The sequence below is a fragment of the Macrobrachium nipponense genome, chromosome 19, assembly GCF_015104395.2.
Source record: "Macrobrachium nipponense isolate FS-2020 chromosome 19, ASM1510439v2, whole genome shotgun sequence".
Taxonomy (NCBI): Eukaryota; Metazoa; Arthropoda; class Malacostraca; order Decapoda; family Palaemonidae; genus Macrobrachium; species Macrobrachium nipponense.
The window spans coordinates 29,191,977-29,212,824 of NC_061088.1; the positions used below are offsets into that span (position 1 = coordinate 29,191,977).

The 20,848-nt window shown below is 35.4% G+C and overlaps 1 pseudogene; it reads left to right on the forward strand.

The window, feature by feature from the left end:
• The window catches only part of LOC135211271 (denticleless protein homolog), a 29,871-nt pseudogene extending 9,874 nt beyond the window's left edge, over positions 1 to 19,997 (forward strand).
• The last annotated feature ends 851 nt before the right edge of the window (positions 19,998 to 20,848 follow it).

The window sequence follows — 20,848 nt, forward strand, 5'->3', positions numbered from 1 at the left end:
AACGAGAGGCTTTTCTCGCAGCGCAGCAACAGAGATGGCTGGACACGTCAGACAGTCCTCTGCCAGCTGTGTACCAGGGGAAGTGGGCCGTCTTCTGTGGTTGGTGTCGTAGACGGGGTCTATCTCCTCTCAGAGCCACTCTTCAGCAGGTAGCGGATTTCCTCGTATTTCTTCGCCGAGAGAAGCTCCTCTCAGTACCCACAGTTAAAGGATATAGAGCTGCACTGGCACTCGTCCTGAAACTGAGGGGACTGGACATCTCGAACTCGTTCGAGATCTCCTTGCTAATGAGGAGCTTCGAAAGGTCTTGCCCACCCAGGGAGCTCAGGCCACCTGAGTGGGATGTGACTCTCGTCCTTACGGAGTTTGACTCGAAGACCATTCGAGCCACTCCGAGAGTCGTCAGACAGGGATCTGACCCTCAAGACCCTCTTCTTGCTGGCCCTGGCATCGGCGAAGAGAGTAGGGGAACTTCATGGTCTGTCCTTCAATGTTAAACATTCCAGGGGCTGGGGATCTGTGACGCTCGATTTCGTCCCGAATTTCGTAGCTAAGACTCAGAATCCGTCGATCCCTGACGACAGTTCGAGTCTTCACAATCCCCTCCCTAATGGATTTCACCGACAACGATACGGATGAGATGCTGCTTTGTCCTGTGAGGGCGCTACGGCGCTATCTGAAGAAAACTCGACACCTCAGGCCTGAGTGTCGACGCCTCTTTCGTTAGCACTGGGGTTACCAAGAAAGAAGTATCCAAGAACACGCTTTCTTTCTGGCTACGTGAGGTGATCAGGAGAGCGTACGAGGCCTGATGGTAGTGACGACATCCGTACGCTCCGACCGAGAGCCCACGAAGTCAGAGGTATTGGACCCTCTTTGGCGTTCCGCAAGAACTTCTCCGTGGCGCAGGTCCTGAAGGCAGGTGTCTGGGCCAACCAAGACTACCTTCACGTCCACTTCTACCTTCGGGTATATTGCCCCACAAGTCCTTGGATACTTTTTCCTTGGGAACCTGTGGTTGGCTGCTCAACACGTTGTGTAAGCTTACCCAGCACCGAGCAGGCAGAACAGCATCGATTCCTGGTGTGACTGTAGGAATGAATGAATGGTTTGAAATGAGAGTGCGACTGGCTTCTCTTCTCCATCTTTCTCTCTTCTCTACCTGTGGGCAGAGGGTCACGGTCGTCACCATGCTGGAAAGGAATCCGATGCAGGTAAGCTACTCAACCGAGCCCCAATCTATCCCTTTAGTTAGGGATAGAAGCAAATATCCTCCACTCCCTCCAACAAGGGGGAAGGAGTGGATGCCTACTTGAGACAAACCCATAACTTTATGTTGGCTCCTGTACAGGACAAGTTCTTGCAATGCTGGTACGAAGAGATACGCTTGCCTCTCTCTTAGTACTTGGCTCAGAGGTCTGACCATTGATCCTGCGGTGCCACACCCTTGATCAATCGGACAGAGGTTGGATCCCTCCCCTTGCTCTTACGACCAGGGAGGCATTCCAAGGTTGGACGAACACCAGTCTGTTCACCAAAAAAGACTCAGATTCCACCCACCAAGGAAGTGAGTCTTCCTATTGTTAAGGACCGAGGGTTTGTATTACGTATCGGAACAAAGACAATTTGTCGAAAATTGCATTTTTCCTAACTATACAAAAACCTGAGGTCCATTTACATATAGTCCCACCTCATACCACCCCTCACTCTGCAACTTTTTGCATGGGCTAAAGCAAAAGTGATTCTTCACCGCCCGGGGCGCGCGGGCGCACGGCGCGCGCACGACCGGACAAGCAGTTAACTACCGTTCTCCCCTTGTTCGAAGCTTACGACCGTCCCAGCTGCCGCTAGTTACCTTCCTATTGTTAAAGGACCTCAGGTTTGTATAGTTAGGAAAAATGCAATTTTCGACAAATTGTCATTTTTCTCTTCGCCTTATTGAGGATGTTGAGAAGTCCTTGGGGAGCCGGGGTGGTTATGATGCACTACTAGGCTTACCAACCAGTTCTTAGTGTTAGTGGTGGTGGTGGTAAATTTTTTTGTCTAATGTTAGTGTAGGTGAATAGTTTGTTTCGGGTTTTGTGATTGTACCACACCTAGGGCAGGTTCAATCTTGTATGTGTTGTTGACGATTGATTAATTCCATTGTCACAAGAACATGTATACTATGTTAGCGTTTGGAGTACTCCTTTGCTACGTAGTACCCACGACAGTAGTGGCGATCCTAGCTATACCGCCACACTACTATTATCTTGAGACGAGTGCTAACCAGAGGCAGTATTTACCAGTAGCAGCTCTCTCGACAGGTAAGGAAACAACACGCATTTGTTTAAATGCTAGCCCATTTTTCAGTTCTCTTACACATTAAAATTACATTAAATTACTGTCATGGTTTGAGAAACTTTTTGTCCATGAATCCCTCCTCCAGTCAATATGGATACAGCTAAGTAATTACTGGGTTAGTTTCTTATATATAATAATGATATATAATACAATGAGATTTTATATTAATTATCTAATAATGACAAACCCCTCACATGGACTAGGGCTTAGGGCATAAACATAATTGGTCTCTGGGCTGTAGTTGTTCCTCTCTTACCCAGAAGTGGGAGGAGCTATTCCACCTACGTAATAAAAGACTATCGCTACCTCTAGTTTTCAAAAATTTAATGCTGCCATCGAGGAGAAACTCTATGCAAAGTAATTGCTGGGTAGTATATATAAAATCTCATTTTTATTATAAAAATATAATCTTACTATATAATTGTTTTGTTTGGATGGTTTGTGCTTTTATAGAAAAAAAAGGTCTGATGTGGATCATAAAGTTTATTTGAGAATTTCTTATTAATAAGTCAGAAAATTTCCAATCTGATCATTTGAAAATCATATGATTAACAGTTTACTGATCATTGTAAAATTTAATTTTTAGAGTAGCCATGTTATATAATTATTAGAATTAACTATGTAACTATAATTATATCAATTCCACAGTGTGATTGCAACTGGTGGGCGAGATGGCTCTATCATTATATGGGATAAGAGGTGCAAGCCTCATTATCGAGCAGATGATATTGCTCCTGCCCACTACAATCAAGGTGATTGTTTTTTTAAGATTTTGAAACATATACATTATAATATCTAAGAAGTGTGATGGTTATTTCATTGGATGACAAAGTTGGTATGCCACCGGTTACTGGCATTTTTGGTTTACAGCGCTTGATCAATATATTCATAACTGGGTTTTTACTTGAAGTTTATTTCAAGAGTTATGTCGAGGTTCAAATTGAATTAGGGCACTGTTTAACTGAAGACGTTTTTGAGCAGTGTCCAAATTATGTTATGCAACTGCTACTCACATCACTTCTCATATTACAATTTAAATTGTACTATTTACAGTTATGAAGACTTTTGCTTCCCCAACTGTGCGAAAAGTTCCACAGAATGGGTCTTCAGTGAACAACAGTGTAACAGGAGTTGTGTTCCAGTTGCAGCACACACTGATATCCTCAGGAGCTTCAGATGGGTTAGTTTTATTTTTCAATAATTGTGTAAATAATCTTCTAATGTACTGGCATGTATGAGCAATAAATGTTTAATAATCTCCAGTTATCCAAGAAGTTTATATTCTAAAGAGCAAACAGGCAGCAAAGTGCTATCCAACTATGATATACATAACCAAAATCTTGATATATATTTTTATGTTGAAAGTTTATATAAAATTTTTTAATGTTTTCATTAAAACTTGGCTTCTTCTAGGCTAATAAAAATATGGATTTGCGCAAGACACATTCAGGAGTGAAACAAACGTGATCCTCAGTGTCAGAATGTACTGATGCATTCCTGGGGAAGTCATCACATAGAGGCTTTACTTGTATGTCTATCTCTCCTAGTCGTGACGTCTTGTACACTTCCTGTATGGATAACATAATTTATGCGTATCATTTAGCTAATCCTACTCAAAAAACCAGGTAAGTTTGCTAATTGCACTGTATGTTTTGGGGGACTTGATTTTTTGACAATGTAAAAATGTAAAAATTTTCAGCATATGAAAATTATAAGCTTAATAACCAAGTGTAACTTACCAAAAAAAAAAAAAAACATTCCTCCTCTCCTAATACCACTGAATAAAATGTTTATTTACAAAAATTACACACCATTACTTTTTTTAACCTTTGTGAAAAAATAAAATCATCAAAAAACTTTTTCTAATTCTTACACTTTCAAACTAAGCTTTAGTTGAAAGTGTAAGAATTAGAAAAAGTTTTTGATGATTTTATTTTTTCACAAAGGTTAAACAAAGTAATGGTGTGTAATTTGTGTAAATAAACATTTTATTCAGTGATATTAGGAGAGGAGGAATGTTTTTGTAAAGTTACACTTGGTTACTAACCCTCCTTAACGCCGAATGGATGTATTTAAAACACGTCGAGTCAAAATGTCTCCCGTATTGCCGAATTGGACGTATCATACGTCGACTCAAAAAAGTTTTTTTAAAAATTCGCGGAAAAAAATACTATAGGCATACCAGCCGAAAACTTTTGAATCACGCGCCTTGGGGGATGCTGGGAGTTCATGGATCAAGGCGTTGTTTTGTTTACAATCGCTACGCAGCGCGCAAGCACGAATTCTTTCTTATCGCACTAAAAAGTATCAGTGACACATCTAAAAAATTATTTCGTCACTTTGACATAATTTTTGCACATTTTATTATCCTTTACATGAAGTATTACATATGAAAATGTGCGCAATTTCATGTAAAATACAACAAAAAATACTCATGATTGTAGCTTTCATCAGTTTTGAAATATTTTCATATAAATAACGATAAGTGCAAAAATTTCAACCTTTGGTCAACTTTGACTCTAACCCGAAATTTCGAGAAACGCAATTGTAAGCTTAAAACTCTTATATTATAGTAATATTCAATCATTTGCCTTCATTTTGCAACAAATTGGATGTCTCTAGCACAATATTTAGAGTTTATGGTGAATTTATGAAAAAGCTTTTCCTTACGTTCGTGCGGTAACTCTTCCGATAAATTTTTTTGTGCGATTGTCCTAATTTTTGCACCCTTTTAAATTTGCCGTTACATAGAGTTTTATATATGGAAATGTGCGCAATTTCATGCACAATACAACAAAAAACAGCCCATGGTTGTAGCTTCTATCAGTTTCGAAATATTTTCATATAAATAACGTTAAGTGCAAAAATTTCAACTTTCGGTCAATGTTTGGACTCTACCGAAATGGTCGAAAAACTGCAATTGTAAGCTGAAACTCTTATATTCTAGTAATATTCAATCATTTACCTTCATTTTGCAACAACTAGGAAGTCTCTAGCACAATTTTATTTCGATTTATGGTGAATTTATGAAAAAAAAAAAAAAAACATTTTCCTTACGTCCGCGCGGTAACTCTTCCGAAAAATCAGAATTATTTTTGTGCGATTGTCGAAATGTTTGCACCCATTTAAAATTAGCTGTTACATAAAGTTTTATATATGAAAATGTGCGCAATTTCATGTAGAATACACTAAAAATGATTGAAGGTTGTAGCTTTTCTCTTTTTTCGAAATATTTGACATATAATTACGATAAATAGAAAAAAAACCACGTTCGGTCAAATTTGACTCTACCGAAATAGTTGAAAAACGCAATTGTAAGCTAAAACTCTTACGGCCTAGTAATAGTCAGTCATTTTTCTTCATTTTGAAACAAATTTGAAGTCTCTAGAACAATATTGTGATTTATCCTGAATTTTTGAAAAATATATTTAACTTCCCTCCGCGCGCCGATGGGGGATTCGTGGCCGCAAGTCTCCGAAATACGTACATCGCATTATCCTAATATTTGCTCCTTTTCATATTAGCCGTTTTATAGAGTTTCATATATCAAAATGTGCGCAAATTCATGAAGAATACAATAAAAAATAATGAAGGTTGTAGCTATTTCCATCTCCGAAATATGTGCATATAAAAAAAATATATATATAAAAATTTCGACATTCGGTCAAATTTAACTCTTCCGAAAAATAGTCGAAATCTGCAATTCTAATCTAAAACTTACAGTATCGTAATATTCAATAATTTTTCTTAATTTTGAAACAAATTGGAAGTCTCTAGAACAAATATTTAGATGTACGGTGAATTTTTGAAAAAAAAAAAAAAATAACATTTTTTTACGTCCGCGCGTTACGAATTCGTACATCATTTTGTCATGATATTTTTCCGGTGTTGCTTTTATTGTTTTACAATGTATTATATATCAAAATGATTGCAATTTAGTGTACAATACAACGAAAAAAAAAGTAACTCGTTAGCTTTGACCGTTTTTTGTACAGCGTGATTTGAATACAATTATCTATGATTTTTTTTTTTCGTCTACCATATATCGCATTATTTACATATGATAATGATATTATTTTCATTTCTGATGGTGCATACTAAACTTCAGGCAATGACAAAAAATGAGCCAAAAATTAACTCTAATCTTCAAAACTAAGAGCGCTGTGATTTTTTGAAAAAATTATTTTTTCCGCTTCCGCGCTCACTCCAAACCGGCGCCGGCATACGGGAGAGGTTTTGATTTTGAGGGCTTCGGCGTAAGAGGGTTAAGCTTATAATTTTTATATGCTGAAAATTTTTACATTATGCAATGAAGACATCCTTTGGTATTTTGAGTCAAGTGAATTTCATTTGAGTGTCACAACCATAGATATTTGAAGGAGGGTTTTTGAAGCCTTTGGAATAAGTGTTCACTCATAAAGTTTGTTTTTATTCAACATTCTTTGTTGACTGCAGATAATTCTTAGTTTGGCTTTGGTTGAATAGTGTGATACTTTTTATACTTTTTAATGAAGTAGGTCTTGGCAGTACAATGGGGGGAAAAATAACAGCAGCATGGATGAAATTGAAACTTTGCCAAACTCCTGAAAAATATCTCATTGAAAGCAGAGTTAAAAATTATGTGTTAATGGCTTGTGCCACTCTGCAGCAGATGATGTAGGTTGGGGAAGGGGGGTTTGCTGAGAAGTTTGGTGTTCAAAGGCTGCCATGAGATTGTTTTGGCACATGATGAGAAAGAGAGAAGAGTACTAAGAAAATTTCTAGGTATTGGAGGAGCAGGTCAAGGACCAGTTGTAAAGCCAAGAAAATCGTAGAGGTAGATCTGAGATAAATAATTAAAGTAGAATGGACTTTAAGCAAAAAAGGGCCATCAACAGAAGAGTTGAGAGACATATTATATGTTTTATGTCTGACTGTAAAAGGAAAATCCTAATGCATTTTAAAATGTTCATGATAATTCTTGACTTGTTTGCACAAGTTTCTGTTCATGTGTCAGATAAGGTTTATATTCTTTAATACAGTTAGGGTGTTGTTCCATATCCTTTCAATTTTGCTTGCTCTGCAAAATGTGTGTAGAGTATTCCAAGTTATTGTTGGAGACTTGCTTCCTGAAATGTTGGAGCCTGACTGAGGGCACAGTGTTTGCTTCTGCTTCAGCAATGAAAACTAAATTACTATAATGAAATTCATGTTAGGAACTTTTTTGTTTTTTGACATTTGATTAACAGTGAATTGCAGTAGTATGATTGCTTAATCTGAAATACAGGTACAGAACCTATATATGAGGAAAAGGCTAATTGGTAGGGGTTGCTGTGGTAGTGTTTAACACTCGCCCCAGGGCGTTATACCGACACCTTTTATATAGGTGAGCGAGTCAGAGAGTTCTGACATGTCAAATTTAGCAATTCTCTGGTATTATAGCAATATTTTACTAGAAAATAGTGCTAAAGGAGACATATTTCACTGGGCGTGGGGGGGGGGGGGGGGGGGGGGGGGGGGGGGGGGGGGGGGGGGGGGGGGGGGGGGGGGGGGGGGGGGGGGGGGACACTGCCTTCCTTGCCCAGAAATAGATTTTTCCTACGTCAAAATCCCTTTATTAACCAAATATCTCTGTTTCAAAGGGTATGATTGCCAGATTAACAAAAGAGTGACATTCACTTTAAAAAATTACTTTTACTCAATTTAACAATGTACAGCAGCTACATTGTGTTGTGTATTCATATGGCACACTGTATTGAGAAATTTTAATACATTGGAAAAAATTAAATTACACGTTGCAAAACTTTTTTTTTCTTACTCGACAGATCTGGTAGTAACAAAATCCAATTAGAAATGCCAGTAATATTAATATTTAGCAATTTTATATTTTTTTAAGTTTGTAATGGCAGTCACTTTCACAGATTAAGAAATAATATACGTTACATGGAGTTACATGAAGTCATGCTTTTCTAAAACCAAAACATAAACCTTTCATATAGTACTATTCTTTTCCATATACTGTACTTAAACCCTTAACAACGCCGACTGGACGTATTTTACGTCGACATTTTTGTCTCTCGGGTGCCGACTGGGACGTATTTTACGTCGACATACAAAAGTTTTTTTAAAAATTCGCGGAAAAATACTTTTAGGCCTACCAGCCGAAAAACTCTTGAATCACGCGCCTTGGGGGATGCTGGGAGTTCACGGATCAAGGTGTTGTTTTGTTTACAATCGTTACGCAAGCGCGCAAGGGCGAATTTCTTTTCTTGCCGCACTAAAAAGTATCTGTGACACATGTCGGAAATTATTTCGTCACTTTGACTTAATTTTTTACCATTTTAAATAGCCGTTACATGGAGTATTATATATGAAAATGTGCGCATTTTTATGTAGAATACAACAAAAAAATACTCATGATTGTAGTTTTATCAGTTTTGAGATATTTTCATATAAATAACAATAAGTGCCAAAATTTCAACCTTTTGGTCAACTTTGACTCTACCGAAAATGGTCGAAAAAGAAAACGCAATTGTAAGCTAAAAACTCTTATATTTTAGTAATAATCAATCATTTAACTTAATTTTGCAACTAATTGGAAGTCTCTAGCACAATATTTCGATTTATGGTGAATTTATGAAAAAAACTTTTTCTTACGTCCGCGCGTAAACTCTTCCGAAAATAATCATGACATGCGATTGTGGTAATGTTTGCACCATTTTAAATTAGCCGTTACATAAAGTTTTATATATGAAAATGTGTGCAATTTCAATGCACAATACAACTAAAAACAAACCCATGGTTGTAGCTTTTATCAGTTTTTGAAATATTTCATATAAAAAAAATGATAAGTGACAAATTTTCAACCTTCGGTCAACTTTGACTCTACCGAAATGGTCGAAAAAACGCCAATTGTAAGCTAGAACGCTTATATTCTAGTAATTATTCAAGCATTTACCTTCATTTTGCAACAAATTGGAAGTCTCTAGCACAATATTTCGATTTATGGTGAATTTATGAAAAAATTACATTTTCTTTACGTGCCCGCGCGGTAACTCTTCCGAAAAAATCATACGTGCGATTGTGGTAATGTTTGCACCATTTTAAATTAGCCGTTACATAACGTTTTATATATGAAAATGTGCGCAATTTCATGTATAATACAACAAAAAATAGTTGAAGGTTGTAGCTTTTCTCATTTTTGAAATATTTGCATATAAATCACAATAAATAGAAAAAAAAAAAACCACGTTCGGTCAAATTTGACTCTACCGAAATGGTCGAAAAACGCAATTGTAAGATAAACTCTTACAGTCTAGTAATATTGCAGTCATTTATCTTCATCGTGAAACAAATTCGAAGTCTCTAGCACAATATTTAAATTTATGGTGAATTTTAAAAAAAAACTTTCCTTCCCTCCGCGCGCGGATTCTCCGCCACAAATCTCCGAAATTTGTAAGTCCCATTCTCGGAATATTTTCTCCGTTTCATATTAGGCATTTCATAGAGTTTTATATATGAAAATGTGCGCAATTTCATGTAGAATAAAACAAAAAATATTTGAAAGTTGTAGCTTTTCTTATTACGAAACAATTGCATATAAAAAAACAAAAATATATATAAAAAAAAATTTGACATTAGGTCAACTTTAACTCGTCAGATATGGTCGAAAACTGCATTTGTAAGTTAATATTCTTACAGTATAGTAATATTCAATCATTTGTCTTCATTTTGAAAGAAATTGGAAGTCTCTAGGACAATATTTAGATTTATGGTGAATTTAAAAAAAAAAATGTGTTTACGTCCGTGCGTTTACGAATTCATGCATTATTTTGTGATAATATTTTCTCTGTGTTGCTTTTATCGTTTTACAATTTGTTATATATCAAAATGATCGCAATTTAGTGTACATTACAACGAAAAAAAAGTAACTTGTTACCTTTAACCGTTTTGCGCACAGCGCGATTTGAATACAATTATATATGAAATTTCATTTTTGCGCTATCATATATCGCATTATTTATATATGATAATGATAATTTTTTTCATTTCTGATGGTTGCATACTAAACTTCAGGCAATGACAAAAAAAGGAGCCAAAAATGAACTCTTAATCTTCAAAACTAAGCGCGTTATGATTTTTTGAAAAAAATATTTTTCCGCTTCGGCGTTCACTCTGAAACGTCTCCGGCACACGGGAGACATTTTTTTTTTTACCGCTTCGGCGTTTAAGGGTTAATAATTTTAGATAAGCTGTATGCTAAAATAGACAATAGGTTGGAAGGTGGCTAGATTATTTCAAAATAATAAACACCTTTCAGGGATGTCTTAGTACTTTTAATATAAACTTTAATGTATTTATACATTGTCCAGTTCAAAATAGATATGTATATGGTTTAACTATGAAAATATTACTCATAGGAATCACCCCTTGTACATTTGGACACAGGTTTTACCTGTTACACCTTTGTGAGAGACTTCAAAAAATTATACTTTAACAGTGTTAACTGTGGGGGATGGGGGGGGGACTCTTTCTCTGTTAGCAAGAGTTTCTTCAATAAGCTCTGGAGTTCTTTTAGTGGGAGAAGTCATTAGGTATGATTGGAGAAAGACACACACGCACACACAGAATAAAAAAATATCTGAGGTCACATCACTGTAACTAAGATTAGTTCTCACTTTTAATATAAGTTTGTTTTATTAAGATTAAATTTAACTTTCAGCCAAGGTGTTATCTTACCACAGTGTCTGCTATTATATATATCAGTTATATTCATTACACAATAATTAAAATTTATCAAAATTTTAGTGTTATATTGGTATAGGCAAAAATCACAATCATAACAGGATATTTTAATCTTATCACATAAGCCAAGTTTACAGTGTCATTGCAGTGCGTTTTCCTACAGATGCTATAATAGGAAGCTATAAAGAGAAGTGCAGCAGCACTTGATTGAGTATTACCCAAAAAATCATTGAAGGTGTTTGAAAGTCTCTCTCTCTCTCTCTCTCCTCTCTCTTCTCTCTCTCTCGCCCTCTCCCAATCTCTCTCTTCTCTCTCCTCTCTTCTCTCTCTCCTCTCTCTCTCTCCTCTCTTAAAGTGATGTCATCTAGAAGTACCACTGCGCTAAGTATGCAGTTTTGATGTCATTAAGTGACTAAATCTAGAAGTACCACTGCGCTAAGTATGCAGTTTTGATGTCATTAAGTGACTAATCTTGACAATTTTTTTTTTTTTTTTTTTTGTTGTTGGGTGGGGTGGTGTTGGGTATTGAGTGTGTTAAGCAGTCTTACAGGTTTTGGAATTATAAATTGTAATTTGAACTATCAGTGGTATTTCTAGATGACATCGTGTCACTTTAAGTTAGCTAATATGAGAGAGAGAGAGAGCGAGAGACTTTTTTACCACCTTTATTGAATAGTTTGGGTAATATTTAATCAAGTGCTGCTGCACTTCTCTTTATAGCTTCCTATTATAGTATTTGTAGGAAACGCACTGCAACTGATACTGTAAACTTGGCTTATGTAATAAGGTTAAAATAGCCTGTTATGATCTTCCGTGATTTTCGCCAATACAAATATAACTTTAAAATTTTGATAAATTTTAAGTATTGTGTAATGAATTATGGGCCGACTGATAATTATATAATAATAGACACGGTGGTATAAGATAACGTACTTTTTTAGCCGAAAGTTAAATAGGAATCTTAATAAACAAACTTATATTAAAAGTGAGACAGTAATCTTAGTGACAGTGATACAACCCTGCTAAGATTTTTTTTTTTTTTCTCCAGCTAATAAACCTAATGACTCCTACCACTAAAAGAACTCCAGAGCTTACTGGTGGAACTCTTGCTAACAGAGAAAGAGTCCTCCCCAATCCCCTCAGTAAACACTGTTACAATATAATTTTTCAAAGTCTTTCAAGAATGTGTAACAGGTAAAACCTGTGTCCAGCAGTACATATGTTGAAGTTCTGTATTGGTAACAGCTTTATCAATACATATCCGTAATGAAATATTTTGACAAAATTCTCAGTGGTTGCAGATTTTAGTCATATTGTAAAACAGTTCCAGTGCTTATGAACAAGAATTTTTTTATCATTAAAGAACTATGGTGGAGATTGAATGGCTGTACCGTTACGTTTACTGTTGACCTTCCATTGAAAATACGGATGTTATGTATGGTTTTATTATTAATTTAGCCAGAACACTTGAGTGAGTTGAATGTTAATTCTAAATATCCTTGAGTTGCAGTAATGAAGAGCCGCACAAAGTATGCTTTTCTTTTAGGCATGGATGCTAGTGTCAGTTTCAATGTTCAACTTATATGATGAGGGAAATATATCATGATGAATGAAGACTGATATTACAGCTTTTCGCTGTTATGCTCTTTCATATCTGCAAATGTGCTGTTGGATGATTAGAGAAGTATATCATATGATGAATGAAGTCTTTGATATACCAGGAATACCAACTTTTTTCCCTTTATATTGCAGCTTTTGCTGTGATGTGTTTTCATATCTGCAAATGTGCTGCCAGTAAATATGGAAGGAAAGGTCTTTATATTTAGTTGTCAACTATTTGTCCAGAAATTGCTACTTGGATATATATTAAATTTGAATACTGCATTTGAGAACTTATTCACTAAGTTACTTGAAAGCAAACTTACTATGTATGTGATTTCTTTGGGTAGAGGTGGTTATTTTTATCATTGAAAGGGTTTTAGGCTGTCTTCCATAATTTTAAGATTTATGGTGTTCCTCTTCCTAAACCTGATTTTGTAGGGTATAAAAAACTTGCACATTAATAGTAGATTTATACAATGTACATAAGCTGTATGTAGACTTTTCCTTTGGGATTTTGATGTAGTAAATATCTTCTAAAGGTGTACTAGATTTAGTTTTTTTTATTATTGAAATGAGTTTGTATGGATTGGCTTGCATTTATTGTAATTTATTTAGCATATTAGCTCAGCACTTTAAGACATATGTAGCCTTTTCACGTGGGAATTTTGATTTATGTCTCAAAAAAGAAACCCTTTAATTTACTATTGACCTAATCTACCTAGCAGCATAGACATATGGAGCCTTTTCACCATGGAATTTTTGTTTTTATTTGTATCAGACCTTTACTGTACTATTAACCTAATCTACTCTTAACAGCAATCTCTCTAGTCACTCAAAGTCACCTGTAGCGGGTTAGTGCCATCAGTGTATCTCATTCGGTGCAATGTAGGCATTACTTAAGGTTTTTTGCAGCGTCCCTCTGGTCCCTTTCATTCCTTTTACTGTGCCTCTGTTCATATTCTCTTTCTTCTATCTTACTGTCCACCCTCTCTTAAACTATTTTTGGTTTCATGGTTGCAGCGGCATGGTTTCCCCCGTTACACCTTTGAAACCTTTTACTGTCAATTTCTGTTTCAGCAACTGGGAGCTGCCTGAGTTGTCCCAGTGTTTGGCATAATGCCAAAAATTTATAGAACTAAAAATCAAAATCAAAAGAAGTGTCCTATCTACCTGTTGGGTCCCTGAATCCACCTGGTGTTGAAAACTACATTTTTCTGGGTTCCTTTGTTCTCATACGTCTGGAGTCTGTTTTCCCAGAATTTATCTTTCACAGTAATTAAATTCATGACTTCACCCTTTATCAGGAGCATTTACCAAATTGAAATTATGGTACTATATTGGTGGTAATGGTAAATACTATTTAGCTACTTATTGTCATTGCACTTTGTTGAAGATCTGTGTAAGTGCCAGTTCCTGTATTCGGCAGTGCCTAGCAATTGTTTCCTAACTATGTGAATAGCTGCCATTTCATTGTATATTATGGTTATATCTAGTTGGGTATTTTGACAACTAACTCGCTCAAATTTTGTTTAGGTTCTTTTCTATTTGCTCTGGTGTTACTAAAGTCATTCATAAAGTCATTCATAGTACATTCTCCTTGCTTTTGCTATTCGTGTATTAAGTCACTCTTACAAAATATCAGGTACTTGTCTGTTTTCTTATATTAAAGTAAGTATTAATGTTTTTTAAAGTCATAGAGTTGGGTCCTTTATTTATTAATCTTTCAGCTTATGTGATTCTTTTTTTCTACATTATTTTGTACATGGTTTGGGACAATCATGGTAATCCATCATAGCCCTCGCTTTTACTATCTATCTATATGTAAGGAGCTGGGAAATGTTTAGGACTAAATGAGGCATTGAAGGTGTGTTTCCACTTTCAGACCTTTCTTGGAGATTTGTTACAAGTGCCTGTTCACAACTACTAAATGATTGTAACAGTGTTTTCCTTTCTGAATGGCTCTCCTGTTATTGTGTTCATGCTTCTCTAGTTAGGTATTTTGCCATTTGTTTCTGTTATGGCAAGAGTTTTTTGGTCTAAAATCAATCTTATATAAACTGGTTAGTAAAGATATTATTAGATGAAGTGTGTGTGTTTCTTGTGGCATCACTTTTTTTTTGTATGAAGTTTTGAGGTTTTTTGTTTTTCTACTTAGAGATTCTAGATATGTACTACTTACTCAGCAAAGGCAGTGGTACATTGTTCTTGCTTCTGGCTATTAATATATTTTGTGTCTATGGTAAAAGTTAGGTCGTTGGCCCATAGTTATTCATGTTAGTTATTAAAACAGGTTATTAAGTGTTAGAATGATAAAATTTGGTCCCTTATAATACTGATCTTTTCACATATGATTATTGTTTATACCATTCACATATGTTTTGGGGGAAAAACATGTCACTCCGTCTTAGCTTTTACTTTTACCATCCTTTCTATATGTAAGGAGCTAGGAAAAGTGTTGAGGACTAAATGAAGCATTGAAGGTTTGAACTTTAGTAAGGGCTTGATTGCACAACTGAAGTGCCAGTCTGCTTTAGTTGATAGTTTTGGTAACTTTACACTCTTGGTGATTTTTAATTTTGTGCTTTTTTTTTTTTAAATCATCCCTTTGTATGCTTTGTTTCCCTTTCTGAATAACCCATTGAATACTTTAATAAATTGTGACCCAATGAAACTCATTTTTGCTTCTGTATGTTTCCCAGCAACATTATTTTAAGGTGATAAGAAGGTGAAGGGATGAAGCAGACTATTAATCAACTTTCAACATCTTCCTTTCCAGCAGAGCTGTAGATTAAAAATTGCATTGTTCAATATTTAAACTTTTAGAAGAAACTTGCCACTTCAAAGGGATAATGCCCATTGGTTTGTGAGCAGTGATGCTATCATGTTTCCAAATTAAAAATCTATTTAAGCTGACAGCCTTTAGTTCATGTAATACAGATTTTACATAACTAACATATATACAGTACACTGAAGTACTATACAGGGGCGGCCCTCGGTTAGTGGCAGGGGTTCTGTTCCTTGGCCGCCGATGCTAAGTGATTTTCAACGCTAAGCGATTAAAGCTTACGGCCGCCGAACACCTTCTTTCGAAATTCTAGACAAGTCAACGGCGCCTTAATCCCGCGATGGTGCAATAAATAAAATTATATTTATGCAGTATAGATCTATAGAATTTACTGTACAGTGCATTATAGTATTATGAATACTGTAAAGTGAAAAAAGCCTACCTTTAATCCTTTGGGTGTCTAAGAGTATGTAAAGATATAATAAGGTTTTACAGTGTACAGGTAGCTGTAGTGATGTAGTTACGATAATTCGGCTTACGATAATCCGATTTATGAGAGGCCAAATTACAATAGCCTAACTTTATCCCATCTTCTAGCTACATAAGTTCAAAAACAGCAAAAGAGAATGATGAAAGTATGGTTTTAACGTTATACTCGTTGCATAAATGTGTACAGCCATGAACAACCGAATGTGAAATTACTTTTTTTCTCTTAAGGTCAACCAAATTCGATAGCATCCGTTTGGCTTGTATTTCAATCATCGTACTATAGTACACAATTACGTAGTTGTTATAAATGATGTTATGTAGAATAGAACTGAGATATCTTAATGTAATAACTTTATTCGCTATAGATCAAAGATCAATCGGGAAATATACTGTTAAATTTAAACCTATTTATAACTGAAGCTGAGAAAACTGTTCAAGCTGCTAATGACTATTATCGTGCATCTGCAACAAGGATAAAACCAGTAAAACATTAATCCATCAAACACAACCGTAGATATTTTGAGATAAAATAATTTTAATCAAAACTACTGGGCTGAAAGAATACATTTTACTGTTGGTTTCACGCCGATATAAGAAATAACGTAAAGTTCGTATTACAATGATATAAAGGAAAAATTGCGAACGGAAGCACGTAATTTTTTATGCAATAAACATGCCGCCAACGTAATCTGTTAACAAAAAAAAAAAGTTCACAATCACAACGAGACATTCAATTCATACTTCCACCTAAAAACACGTATAAGGAAAATAACCTTGTCTCATATACTAAGTCAAGTTATCTAGATATCGTTTATGTCCACTAGAAGGAAGAAAATTCGCACAGAATTGCGTTAAATATGGCGAAACAAACTCGTGTTTGCCATCAGCTGATTTGCAACCAAAACATTGGCCGCTCCGCGGAATACTAGCTTTTTTAAGTAGCTTAGATTTGCCATAGTATTTTATAATACAATAATATGAGAATACATACAATATTATTGGAAACAGTGAAGTAGTTACAAAGGCTGCCTTAATTGTATCTATTTATGTACAAAAATAAAAATACCCTATACCTAATATATTTTCATACACATTTTAAACAGAAGAGCATGAACATTTATAAAATGGACACATTGATCGCTAAATTTGCACTCTTTTTAACTCAATATTTTCGGAAGAGCGACAGGCAGCTGACTTACAAGAATGAACTGAAGAAACATCGCATGTATAACGTAAAGGGCAGTTTCAAAAGCAAAAGTACCTTAGTATCATATTTCTGTGCAGAATTAAAAATACCCAATACATAACACATTTGCATACACATTTTAAACATCAAAGCATGAACATTTATAAAATCGACACATCGATCGCTAAATTTGCACTTTTTTTTTTAACTATATTTTCTATTTTCGGAAGAGTGGCAGACGGCGGCTTACAAGAATGAGCATGAAAAAACATCATATTTGATAACGTGAAGGGTAGTTTCAAAAGCTGCCTTTGTATCATATTTATGTGCAGAAATAAAAATACCTATACGTAATTATTTTCATACACATTTTAAACATAAAAGCATGAGCATTTATAAATCAACACATTCATAGCTAAATTTGCACTCAACTCTATATTTTTCGGCATAGAACAGCATCAGAGGCATATATTTTACTCTAATACCTATGTAATAACTCAGTACAATTTTTTAATATCATTTGCATAACCTTTATGGGTTGAACGGTATTCCTACAAATGTATGTACTCGTTAGACATAATGGTGCTAGCGGCGCTGTTGACCAAAAATTTTTCCGTAAAAATACCTTAAAATGACCTTATTTTTTAATGAATATTTTTTACAACAGCCGTAAAACCGATTGCACTGTTGAGCGATTGCGCCGTTAACCGCGGGCTGCCTGTATAAGGTTGCTTTGTTATTGAACAGCCTTAATGAAGATGAAGTAAGGAATACATACCTTGGAGCCGTATTCACTTATTATTTAAAACTTTTGATATTTGCATCTTTTTTTGACTATTTGAATCTTGTTTTGACGCTTGAGCCTTTAGAGAGGACCATTGTTAAAGCCTTTGCTTTGCTTGCTAATCAAGTTCTGTCATCAGGCAAAAAGTAATGACAAAAATAATAAAAGAATGCAGTGACTAGTGACTAGGGGAAAGTTTGACCTTATACTATTACCCTTCCCTCCCTCCTTATGAAGTAGGTTTTTGTTAATGCCAGCATTTTCATTTTAAAGAGCATTTTCCTTTCCAGTTGCTGAATACAGTGGACATATCAATTCAACATACTTTGTCAAGTCATGTCTCAGTCCTTGTGGTTCGTACCTTCTGAGTGGTTCCAGTGATAACAATGCCTACATCTGGCTTACTGATAAACCAGGAGAACCTATAGCAAAACTTACTGGGCATTTTGCTGAAGTAACCTCAGTTGGATGGTGTCCTGTTGATGATGAAAAGGTATGTTTCTTGAAGTGAGTTGTATAGGAGAGGAAGTCTGCATCACAGGCTTTAATTATAACCCATTGTAAACCAATTCATGTTCAGCCACCAGGTCCCTAGTCCCTATGGCATCTATAAGGGTTTGTCATGTGATGTAATATCCATCAAACATGAAAAAAAAAATAATAATAATAATAAAAGCTATTGAAATCAAAATAAAAACCTGATGATTATCAAAACAATTTACCATTTTCAACCAGTACTCATACACTCCTGTGTGTCATTCACAGAAATCTGGTATTAAATTTGTCATAGAAGCTGGGGGTCTGTTAAAATTTGTTGTAATCTGTATTTTTTTTTTATAAATATTAATAACCATGCCAAGGGGCTTAAATTTGGTTTAAGTAATTTTCTTGTAATTCTATTGTTTATATTTTTTGGGGTGGGGCTGTTGAAATTTATTAAAAGTCATAAAATGTCGAGCATTGCCTACTTAATACTGTATCTCCTGTCCATTTCAGGTAGTAACTTGTGCAGACGACATGAAACTACGTGTGTTCCGAAGAAAAAATGTAAACAGCGATGACTTTGATGAAAGATTGAACACCCGTGGAGTGTCTGAGCCCTATTATTCTGAGAAATGGAAGAAAGAATGAAAGTGCCAAAAGTAAGGTATCACCTGAACATCCAAATGAACAAGGAGTACAAGATTTAGGAGATTCCATCCCTCCACTTCCTGTTACTCCAAGTACTTCTAAAGTAGGTGTTTCTATCCTTGCTACACCTTCAAGTTCTCAAGTAGAGGGAGGCCTGTCTGTTATATCTCCTCAGACATACACTGTTACTCCAAAGCAACAAACCCCAAGGCACCGTCATAAGGGGAGAAGTAAGGGCACTCCACGCACACCTCAAACAGGAGAGAGGAACACATTACTGCAGTGGCTTGCCAGTGCTAAGACACCACACTCAAAAGAAACATCAATTGATCAACCATTGACATTAAGTGAAAGCAAGAAGGTCAACCTAAAACGTAAGTTAACAGAATTTATGAGTGAAGACCAGGAAAATCTTGAAAAGGATAACAAGAAATCCCCAAATTCTTCTCCCAAAAAGGTTTTATGCTTATCTTCATCAGTTAATACCCTTGATTCTCCTCCATCTACTGTAGCAAAGATGTTAAAGTATGAGGATGACATGGCGAGTTGCAGTAGTACTGGACACAGTGAGGAAACAATAGAAATGAGTGAGTGCGTTAAACCTATAGAAGATAGAGATAAAAGTGCTCTAGACAGTGGTTTCAGGAAGCCTGTCACAAATATTGCCAAGAGATTGTTGGAAGCTGATGTTCTTGATTGTAGTAAAATCAACAGCAAGGTTTCATCAAAATATGAATCTAACAATTCTACTCCTTCAAAGCATTTTAAATTTGGAAATCTTTCATCACCTACTGCAAATTTACCAAATTATGTATTAGATGGGTCATCACGCATAACGACCAGAAAACTCCAAGAAAAAAAAGAAAAGGAATCCAGATTGGCTAACAAGTTTTGGTCATCAAAGAAAACTGAAGTTTCTGCAGTACCTAATAAACCAATGTCAGGAAGGTTAGGGCCTCTGGTTCCCCACGGCGGCAGCCAGAAAAAAATTCTTCAGATTAGAAGAAAAAAACCAGTTGTGAAGGTGTGAAGGAAACATTTCCTTTTGTATTATGAATTTACCAAAGTTGTAGACCAACTGGTCTGGTTCAAATTATTAATAGTCATTAATTTTATAATTATTTTCAAATGACTGTAGTAAAGTAGGGAGCAAGTGTTGATTATAGTTTTGAAGATGGATAACTAAATCCTCACATTGGGAATTTAACCATTCATGTTTTATCCATCCATACACTTGGTCAAAAATCGGTATCCATCCATACCACTTGGTCAAAAATCAGTAGAAATTTTGTTTTGATCATTCCTCTGGTCATTTCCATAACGTACTTTAGGGACCCCATTTCCATACTTTTGTACATATCCATTTTGTAAAGATGCTCATCCCACAGTATATTTCCTTTAGATGCTTTTGCATTTTTCAGTTTAAGCTGGTAGCACTCATTCATTCTTCTCATGCACTATCCCATACTACAGCTTTTGAGCTTGCTTGTTTATAATTTTTCTGCGCATATATTTATGCAAAATACTTTAATTGTAATTGATTTGGATATTGAAGTTATGGTTGAAAAATGGATAATTACCTTCCTTTATGGAGGAGATGATTGCAGGGCATCCTACACTAAAAACAGGAATCCCTCTTTTCTGAATAACTGAATCCTTTAAAGTTCCCATTGATTGTGTACTTTTTATAATTATCTTTACATTTTTAGTGTTTACAGTTGTCATAATTATTGTAGCATAGATTAGAGTTATAATTACATTTGAAGAAGTATGTGATCTCAGTTTCTTTAATTTTAATTATTTA